The sequence below is a fragment of the Tenrec ecaudatus genome, chromosome 14, assembly GCF_050624435.1.
Source record: "Tenrec ecaudatus isolate mTenEca1 chromosome 14, mTenEca1.hap1, whole genome shotgun sequence".
Classification (NCBI taxonomy): Eukaryota; Metazoa; Chordata; class Mammalia; order Afrosoricida; family Tenrecidae; genus Tenrec; species Tenrec ecaudatus.
Genome location: NC_134543.1, coordinates 52967891 through 52977466, shown reverse-complemented (window position 1 = coordinate 52977466; position 9576 = coordinate 52967891). Strand labels below are relative to the sequence as shown.

Sequence of the window (9576 nt, the reverse complement as noted above, 5' to 3'; positions counted from 1 at the left end):
TGTAAAGGGATGTTAATACTTCAATAACATCACAAAATAATACATTGATTATAGAGATACAGAGGCTTACATTAAGGAACTAGTTCACAGTGAGGTTGGCACAGGGCCAGGTTGTGTTTTGTTCTGTTTTGCATAGCGTCAATATAGGTCAATGGCACCTAGCAACTACTCTGATTTATTTGCTTGCCAAGCCTATTTGTGTAAGTTCCTTGATTTCTTTTACCCTTAATTTATTATTCTCACAACAAAAATAAAAATATCTACCTCAAAGTCTTCTTTACTGGGACTTAAGTTTAATTCAGTTCCTAAAACACTCAGCATATACGTACCTGGCAGGGGAGATACGTTGATCACAAAGGTGGTTTTCCCAGGGTGAGGCTTATCCACTGCACTCCGGATGTGCTGACCCCTGTGATTTTCCCAAATGTGGGAAACTTGACTGCATAATTTGTGGCAGCGGGGGACTGCGTTCGCGCTCTCCCCTAAAAAAAAAAAAAAAAAACACTCAGCATGGCTACCCTGTGTATCTAGAAATTTGCTTCAGTTTGATGGCAATCCTGTTTTCAAAATTTTTTCTTTAACTTTCCAATTTATCATGCTTTTTTCTGCCTTGGCTTTTAAAAACATGTAAGAAATATTCCTACCAATTCCTCCGTCTTATTTGCCTACATTTCCTGTTCTTTCCACAAAACATTACCAGTCAAAAAAAAATTACCAATCTGAGAAACTCTGGCCACTGGTTACCACTCCATCTTTCTTTCTTTCTTTCTTTCTTTCTTTCTTTCTTTCTTTCTTTCTTTCTTTTTTTGTTAGTTCAAGGATTGTTTGTTGGCCTTTAGGAGTGTTTTCCAGTCCAGTCTGTTAGGGCACCACACCCTTCCCCCAAAGTCCACCTTCAGCATTCCCTGAGGACCTCACAATTCCATTTCCTTGCTGTCCTGTTGCACCCACTCAGTGTTTTGCCTCGGTGTGGTGGGATCAGATCAGGTGCAATTCCCATACTGTGTCTGGTGTTGTCCCCTACCACTCCATCTTTCTATGTTTCCATCTTCACTTATAAAGAGAATATTATCAATCATCCCCCTGGGGCACCACTTCCACTGCCCTTGAGTCAATGCTGATTCATAGTGACCGTATGGGATGGGGTAGGACTGTCCCTGTAAGTTTCCAACAGTATAAATCTTTACAGGAGTAAAAAGACTTGTCTTTTCTCTCAGAGAGGGCTGGTGGTTTCCAACTCTTGACCCTCTGGTCAGCAGCCCAATGTGTAACCACTATTGATAATTTTCTTTGTTTAGCCAATGGTATAGAATTTTAACACTCTTGACAAAAGGAATTTATACTAGTGTAGGCCAACTTTGAACCAAAATACATGAATTATTGACTTATACAGATTAAACTCTTCAGTGACTGGACACTATTTACACAAACAATGGGGATTGATGATGGGACAGCAAAATTTCATACAATGTATTGGTATAATAGATGCATAATTTTGTGGCGTTCAAAGATAAATAATCTCATTGTCAATAATGTCTGCAGTAACCATAAAACACAGAGGTGAGGAGCAAATATAATAATACTAATACACCTTCTAAAATTTTCACAATATAGGATCACAGCATATATGAAAACAATACTTTAAAGGCACAGGGGTTTAACAACCAACAGACATTGTTTTACTCATCATTGAAGTAAAATACATATAAAAGTAAATTTGAGCATGTTATCAGGCGAGACTGGTGCCTGGTACAGGACATCATGCCTGGCTAAGTGGAGGCTCATCAAAAGAGGCAGAGCCTCCATGGAATGAACTGCCAGTGGCTGCACAATGGGCCCAGGTTAATAATTATCATACAATGTTATGATATTGTATTATATTATCAACTCAAGCACCTGACAAAAGGATTAAAGCAAAATTTACCATTTTGCATTTTTGGACAAGAGTAAAACTTTATTGTTGGAAACTGCTTCCCAAAGTCCTAGGGTTTTAGGAAACTAGAGAAACAACGGAACACTCTGAGGCAAAACTAAAGAAAGAAAATTAATGTGCAAATATTGGTCTCTGTCATGGATTGGACTGTATCTTCCAAAATATGCGTCAGCTTGTTTGGACCGTGATCCTCAGTTATTTGGCGGTTATCGAATGATGTGAACACCCAGGATGCCGTCTTATGTGATCAGCTAGACGGTTATAGGGGTGAATATTGCTGTGATTGCTGTTAGGGGATGTCAAAACAATGCCTACGCTCAACAGACAAAACAATGCCTACGCTCACCAGACAAAACAATGCCTATGCTCAGCAGACAAAACAATTCCTACGTACAACAGAACAAAACAATGCCTACGCACAACAGAACAAAACAATTCCTACGCACAACAGAACAAAACAATTCCTACGCTCAACAGAACAAAACAGTGCCCGGTACTGCACCATCCTCACAACTGTTTTTTAAGCTTCAGCCCATTGTTGCAGCCCGGGATCTGTGTCCATCCATCTTGTTGAAAGCTTCCTCTTTTTCTTTTTTAATCATTTTATTGGGGGTTCATACAACTCTTATCAAAATCCATACATACATCAATTGTGTAAAGCACATCTGTACATTCATAGCCCTCATCATTCTCAAAACATTTGCTCTCCACCTAAGCCCCTGGCATCAGGTCCTCATTTTTCCCCTTCCTCCCCACTCCCCCCTCCCTCATGAGTCTATCAAGTTTATAAATTATTATTTTGTCGTGTCTTGCCCTGTCGGACGTCTCCCTTCACCCACTTTTCTGTTGTCCGTCCCCCAGGGAAGAGGTCACATGTAGATCCTTGTAATCAGGTCCCTCTTTTCAACCCACTCTCCCTCTACCCTCCCAGTATCGCCACTCACACCCCTGGTCCTGAAGGGATCATCCGCCCTGGATCCCCTGTGTTTCCAGTTCCTATCTGCATCAGTGTACATCTCTGGTCTAGCCAGACTTGCAAGGTAGAATTTGGATCATGATAGTGGGGGTGGGGGTGGGGGGGGGAGGAGCATTTAGGAACTTGAGGAAAGTTGTATTTTTCATCATTGCTACATCGCACCTTGACTGGCTCGTCTCCTCCCTGAGACCCCTCTGCAAGGGGATCACCAGTCGCTGACAAATGGGCTTTGGGTCTCCACTCTGCACACACACCCCTCATTAGCTTCCTCTTTTTCACTGCCCCTCCACTTTACTAGGCATGATTTCCTTCTTCACAGGCTGGTCTCTCCTGATAACATGTCCAAAGAACATGAGACAAAGTCTCCCCATTCTTGTTTCTCAGAAGCACTCTGGCTGTACTTCCTCCAAAAGAGCTCTGTTTGCTCCTTTGTCAGTGCCTGGTACTTTCAGTATTCTTTGCCAGCAACATAGCTGAAATGCATTGGGGTTTGTTTGTTTTCTGTCTTCCTTATTTAATTTCCAATTTTCAAATGCATATGAGGCTACTGAAAATACCATGACTTGAGTTAAGTGCACCTTAATTCTCAAAGTAATATTCTTGCTTTCCAACAGCTTTTAAAGGGGTCTTGCGCAGCAGATTTACCCGGTGCAATGTGTTGTTTGGTCTGTCGACTGCTGCTCCCATGGGCATTGATGGTGGATTCAAGCAGGACAAAATCCTTCCCAACTTCAATCTTTCCTCCTTTTATCATGAGGTTATCTATTGGTCCAGTTGTCAGGACTTTGTTTCTCTTCACATTGAGTTGCAATCCATCTTAAAGACTGCAGTCCTGGGTCTTCAGCAAGTGCTTCAAGTCCTCCTCACTTTCAGCAAGCAAGGTTGTGTCATCTGCATATTGCAGGTTGTTAATGAGCCTTCTGTCAATCCTGGTGCCACATTCGTCTTCATATGCCATAGACTTGATACAATATTCTTCTCTGCTGATTTTCTCAGCATACAGATTGAATTTGTATGGTGATAGGATACAATCCTGTTGCACACTGATTTTAAATTATGCAATAATCTTTTGTTCTTTCTGAACAAGTGCCTCTCGATCCATGTGCGGGTTCTGAGTCAGCACAATGAAGTGTTCTGGAATTCCCATTCTTCTCAAGACTATCCGTATTTTCTATGATCCACACAGTAGAATATCTTTAAATCATCAATGAAACACAAGTAAACATCTTTCTGGTATTGTCTACTTTCAGCCAAGATTTCTCTGGCTTTAGCAATGATATCTCTTATTCCACATCCTCTTCTGAATCCAGTCCGGAACTCTGGCAGTTCCCTGTCAATGCAGTGCTGCAATCACTGTTGGATGACCTTCAACAAAATTTTACTTGCATGTGATATTGGTGATACTGTTCTAGAACGTGAGCATTCTGTTGGGTCATCTTTCTTTGGAATGGGTACAGGTATGGATCTCTTATAGTCAGTTGGCCAAGTAACTCTCTTCCAAATTTTATGACATAGATGAGTAAGTGCTTCCAGAGCTTCATCAGCCTGTTGAAACATTTCAATAATTATTCCATAAATTGCTAGAGCCTTGTTTTGGGATAAGGCTTTCAGTGCAGCTGGAACTTCTTCCATCAGGCCCATTGGTTCTTGTTCACATGCTACCTCCTGAAATGGGGGATGTCGATTATTTCTTTTTAGTACAGTGACTCTGTGTATTGTTTCCATCTTTTGAAGCTTCTTGCATCATTCAATAATTGTCTATAGAATCTTTCAAAATTTCAACTTGAGACTTGGATTTTTTTCCTTGAGTTCTTTCCGTTTAAGATATACTGGGCATGTTCTTCCTTTTTGGTTTTGCAACTTCAGGTTTCTAGGGCACATTTCATTATAATAATTTACTTTTTCAAGGGCTCAGTGAAAAGTAAATGTCTAGAAAATAATGATAGAATACATGTATGAATATGTCAGAGAAAATTGATGTATGGTTTGTAACTCGATTTGTAAGAGCCCCCAATAAAATGGAAAGATAAAATAGTAATTTCCTTTTTCTTCTCTAGCTGCCATTTGAAACATTCTGTTCTATTCTCTGACTTCATCATTTCTTCCAAGGGGATTAGTGAGATGTAGTCAATTTTTTTTTGCCATGCATTTCTCCATCAGAGTTCTCCGATGGTTTTTAAAAATCATTTTATTGGAGGCGTGCACAACTCTTATCACAATACCTACATACATACATTGTGTCAAGCACTTTTGTACATTTGTTTTCCTCATCATTCTCAAAACATTTGCTTTATATGACCCTTGTCGCCACAAGCCCTTATGTGATGTATTATAATTCTGGACACTGCCTGTGGCTATGATGCCACTTTGAAGGAATTCTCTGCTCTACTAATGGGCAAGATTAAGGTGGGGTCCTGCCCTCAGTACAGGATGTGAACCAAGTCCCATCCTTTATTCCTTTGGGAGTATCTTTAGACTCTAATTTACTAGAGGGTGTGACTTAAAACACCATCCTTTGTTTTCCTTGGGGCCTTAGTCAGATAAAAGACAAATCATATCTCCATCAAAATCATTACTTTGTGAATAAGAGCCACCCAGACAGAGAAAGAAAGCCCAGGACCATCAGAAGACCCTGTTCCAGAACTTTGCCTGAAGTGGCATAGCCCAGGATCAGCGACACCAGAGATTGTGGCACAGAGAATACGGGACAGAGCCAAGATGCCAGGTTGCACCCAGAGGCCAGAGAAAACAGAATAGCACCGAGACTGTGGAACTGTAAGACAGAACAACAGGCAGGTGGATTGATTCCTGGCCAACTGGGGAAGAAGCCAAAGGACCACAGGGCCGAGAGGCTGAAGACTGGAGAAAGACGTGGCTGCAGGTTGGGGAGGGGTATTGATCGTATCCTTATTGTTACTGATCCTGATTTATGGTACTCTGTTAACTTGCTTAATAAAACAAAACTCACGGCCATCACACTGATTCTGACTCACAGTGACACTGTGTGATAGGGTAGGGTCAGGTCGGATAGGATAGGATAGAACTTGCCCTGTGGGTTTCTGAGATGAACTGTTCACAGGAATAGCAGTCCACATCTTTCACCCATAGCGTGGCTGGTACATTCAAACTGCTGGTCTGTGGTTAGCAGCAGCCTAACGCGTAAACCACTACGCCGCCGGGTGAGTATTGTCTGTGAGTTCTACGTGGCCATTACAGCAATTATCCAGCCCAGCATCGAAGCAGAGTGCTCTGGGAGGAGTGGTTGGTGCCAAAGTAGGTGAAGGATGGAGCATGGAGGCATGTCTGACCCGTCTCTTGGTAATAGGAAATGCAGAGGAGGCCAGCTATGACCCTGCCTGCTGTTCACTGACATCAGGGTGAGATGGCCACAGCCCTACTCAGGTCATAGCCTTGATCCAACCAGCCTCCGGGGGTTTCTCTAGAGTGTGCTACATCATCTTTTATCTGAGAAGAGACGAAAGGAAAACAATTGAGCAGAGAGAAGGCGCTCAACACCATCCAGAAAGAGGAGTCAGGAGCAGAGCAAATTTGGACCAAGGGTCTCTGCACTGAAAGCTTCCTAAACCCAGGGGAAATGTATGCCAAGATACACTAGCATCTACAGAGCACACCCGGTTCCTAGACGTTGAACCAAGACAAGGATCTTCTCCCAGGGGCAAAAGACGGAAAGTCTTCCCATAGAGCTGGTGCCCTGACTTCAGACTTGGGACCTTTTAAACTGTGGGAGGCTAGATTTTTGTTTGTTGAAGCCATCTACGTACAGTATTTCTGTTACATCAGCACTAGATAACCAACAGTCTCTGTCCTTCCTGTGCCTATGTTGTTTCCTTGAAGAATAATAATAATTGAGATGCTGAGAGGTTTTCTTAATTCTTTTGTGTAACTTAGCCCTCATTTTGTGTTGTAAGGGAATAAATGGTACTCTAATAGCCTGGGAAAATTATGCAGGAAATAATTTCATCCCCAGAGAGAATCTGATTCATTATCACATCCAGAATAAAACATTCACCTACAGCCCTAGCATCTCAAGGGGGCCTAATCGACTTAAGCTAATGCAGGCTAAGGGACTGATACAAAGAGGCTAGTATTCTAAAATGACTGTAATTATCATTTTGGAGGAGCTCATGAACTTTATACTCAATCTATCATAGATGTTATTTTTTATTGCATTACAACAGAAAAAATTGAAGTTTACAATTTCATTCTTGGGGCAGTAGGATGGGGTCACCTAATATGAATTTATAACCTATATTCCCAATCTACAATCGAGAGTTCAGGTTCATTAGTTTAAAAAAAAAAAAAAAGCTTTGCAGTTTGTTTTTCTTTCTTTCATTTCCCCGAAATGTTCTTCACTCCACGTGGGACTACTGCTTTTCTTCTTTCTACAGGCAGCAGGTCCCCCACCAGCACTCCTGCTCTTTCTTGTCCCTGGAAGGCCTTTCAACTCAGTCCTTCAGCCAGAGTCCACACACATTTCAAACCTCAGCTCAAGTAGTCTCTCTTCTAGAATATGTGCCTAACCTAGCGTTCCTTCCTCTGAGATATCCCCTCAGGCATCGCTCAGCTCTAACGTGCGTAGCACATCCAGCAGAAATCATCCCATGCCTCTCCCACAGACTAGATGCTAAGCTCCTTCAGAGAACGAATAGTGCCGGTACTGCTCTGGCTCTGGCCCTCCCTTGGCTTCCATCCACAATGGTTGTAGGTTGAATCAATGGATGGAAATAAATAAATGTTACTCAAAGATGTGTTGCATGAAACCTCAAAGAATCAATTATGGCATCTGAAAGTATTGTAATTATTGTATGTTTTCAAATATTGCATGTAGTCATATTCCCCCCCCCCTTTTAGGTGGGAGAAGTTGACCTCCACTTCTCTGGTAATCAAATAGGAACTTCAGTCACCTTGGATGGTTTTCCTTGTCTATTGAAGAGTTATTTGAATCATACTTGTATGTTAAGCAAATAAATGTAAGCCAAGAAGATCCTCTGCCTAGGAACAAAAGGCACATGGAAACTAGTCCCCTTTGATATGCAAAATTTCTTGAAAAGGTGAATTCATTTTCACCTTTTCCTGGGCATTTGGGAGACCACCCCATGGGTCAAAGTGCCCAGTTTCCCACAATAAGACTCAGGGTCAGAAAGGACAAATGAGTCCATAAAATCAGCCTTGAGGTAAAGAAAAAAAATCCTCAATTGTTGGCTGGATCCATCACTGAACTTGGAAATAGAAAAGATTTCTGAGTCGAAATGACAGATGCGGAAACTACAGAACTGCCGCAACCCAGCCTTCTGGTGGCGTGAACTTCTCCGTGTCTTCACAGGTCTGACACCAATGAGAAGATACGAAGCAGAGTTAGATACCACTCCTCCATCTCTCACCTTCCTTCCGGTGTCAGGGTCTGTAAAATGTTACACTGTTTTCCTTCCCTGTTTCCCAATGCAGGGGTTGAAAATCAAATACAATTCTTGTTTCTCAGCTGCTTTGCAGGTAGAAATTGTCATGTGACCCAGCCTTGGCCCAAGGACGATACATAAGCAGAAGTCTCTCACGCACACTATGGCTAAAATTTTGCTTTCCTACTAAAGTAGAAGACGATGTATCTGCCCTCTTCCTTCTTCCTGTCTATCTTGAATTGGGCTTGATGCTTGAACTTTACCCAGCATCTTGCAGTCCAGGGGAAGAATGCCTTTGTATTATGAATGGTGAAGCAACACCACAAACATAAGACATGAATACTATCACTGATCTGCTGTATCTGCAGACTTCTTGTCACTTGCGTAAAATAAAACTCTGTGTTTGCACGACTGCTTGTCTGTGCCATCCAGTCAGAACATTCTTAATTGCACAATATTCACATCCATGGTCACATTCATCAAAGACCAGAATCACAGCTAGGCAGCTGGGGACTGTAGCTACAAGCCGTACTCTGGTGGATTGCTACTTAGTACAGAATGGTCTCTCAACCATTGCATTCTACAATGCTATGCGGATGCTGCTTTTAGGCAAACAAAGGTCACCCCATGGGTAAGTATGTGAACTTTTACAGTTCCAGTTTGAAGAGCAGAGCAAACCCCTTCCAAAGAAGCAACCTCACATTATTGTAAATTACCATATGGGAAGTTTCTTCCACAGCCCTTTTCTTTTCCAGAGTTTTCCAACATGGGCAACACTGTCCCTTGGGGGTGGGGGTGGGCACAGAAATGATCCAGGGGGGCTGCAAACACTGATGCCTACACTTTATCTTGGATTACGGGATATGGCACAAAAGTTTTTCATTGGGGGTGGGAAAAAGTAAGGGTGGTGTGCTGAGTAATTTTTTTCTGGAAACTAAATAAGTTTGGGAACCTATGGAACATTAAACATGGATAAAATATTTAAGATCACACAGTGAGAGAGAGAGAAAAAAATTAGTGTTACATATGGGAAGAAAAAGTAAACTAAATTTAAAGTATTTTCAAATCTCTTTCACATTGTCATTAAGTCAATTCCAACTCATAGCAACTCTGTAGACCAAGGTAGAATTGTCCCGGTGGGTTTCTGAGACCATATATTCTACAGGAGTAGAAAGCCTCATCTTTCTCTCACATGGGAGCTGGTGGTTTAGAACTACTGACCTTTCGGTTAGCAGCCCAACACAGAACCA

At 41.9% G+C, this 9576-nt stretch overlaps 1 non-coding gene across 1 annotated transcript; it reads left to right on the top strand.

Moving 5' to 3' along the window:
- The first annotated feature begins 321 nt into the window (after positions 1-321).
- LOC142427158 (U1 spliceosomal RNA) lies at positions 322-485 on the top strand. Its single transcript, XR_012779972.1, has one exon. It is a non-coding gene; the product is annotated as a U1 spliceosomal RNA (small nuclear RNA).
- Positions 486-9576: the final 9091 nt, after the last annotated feature.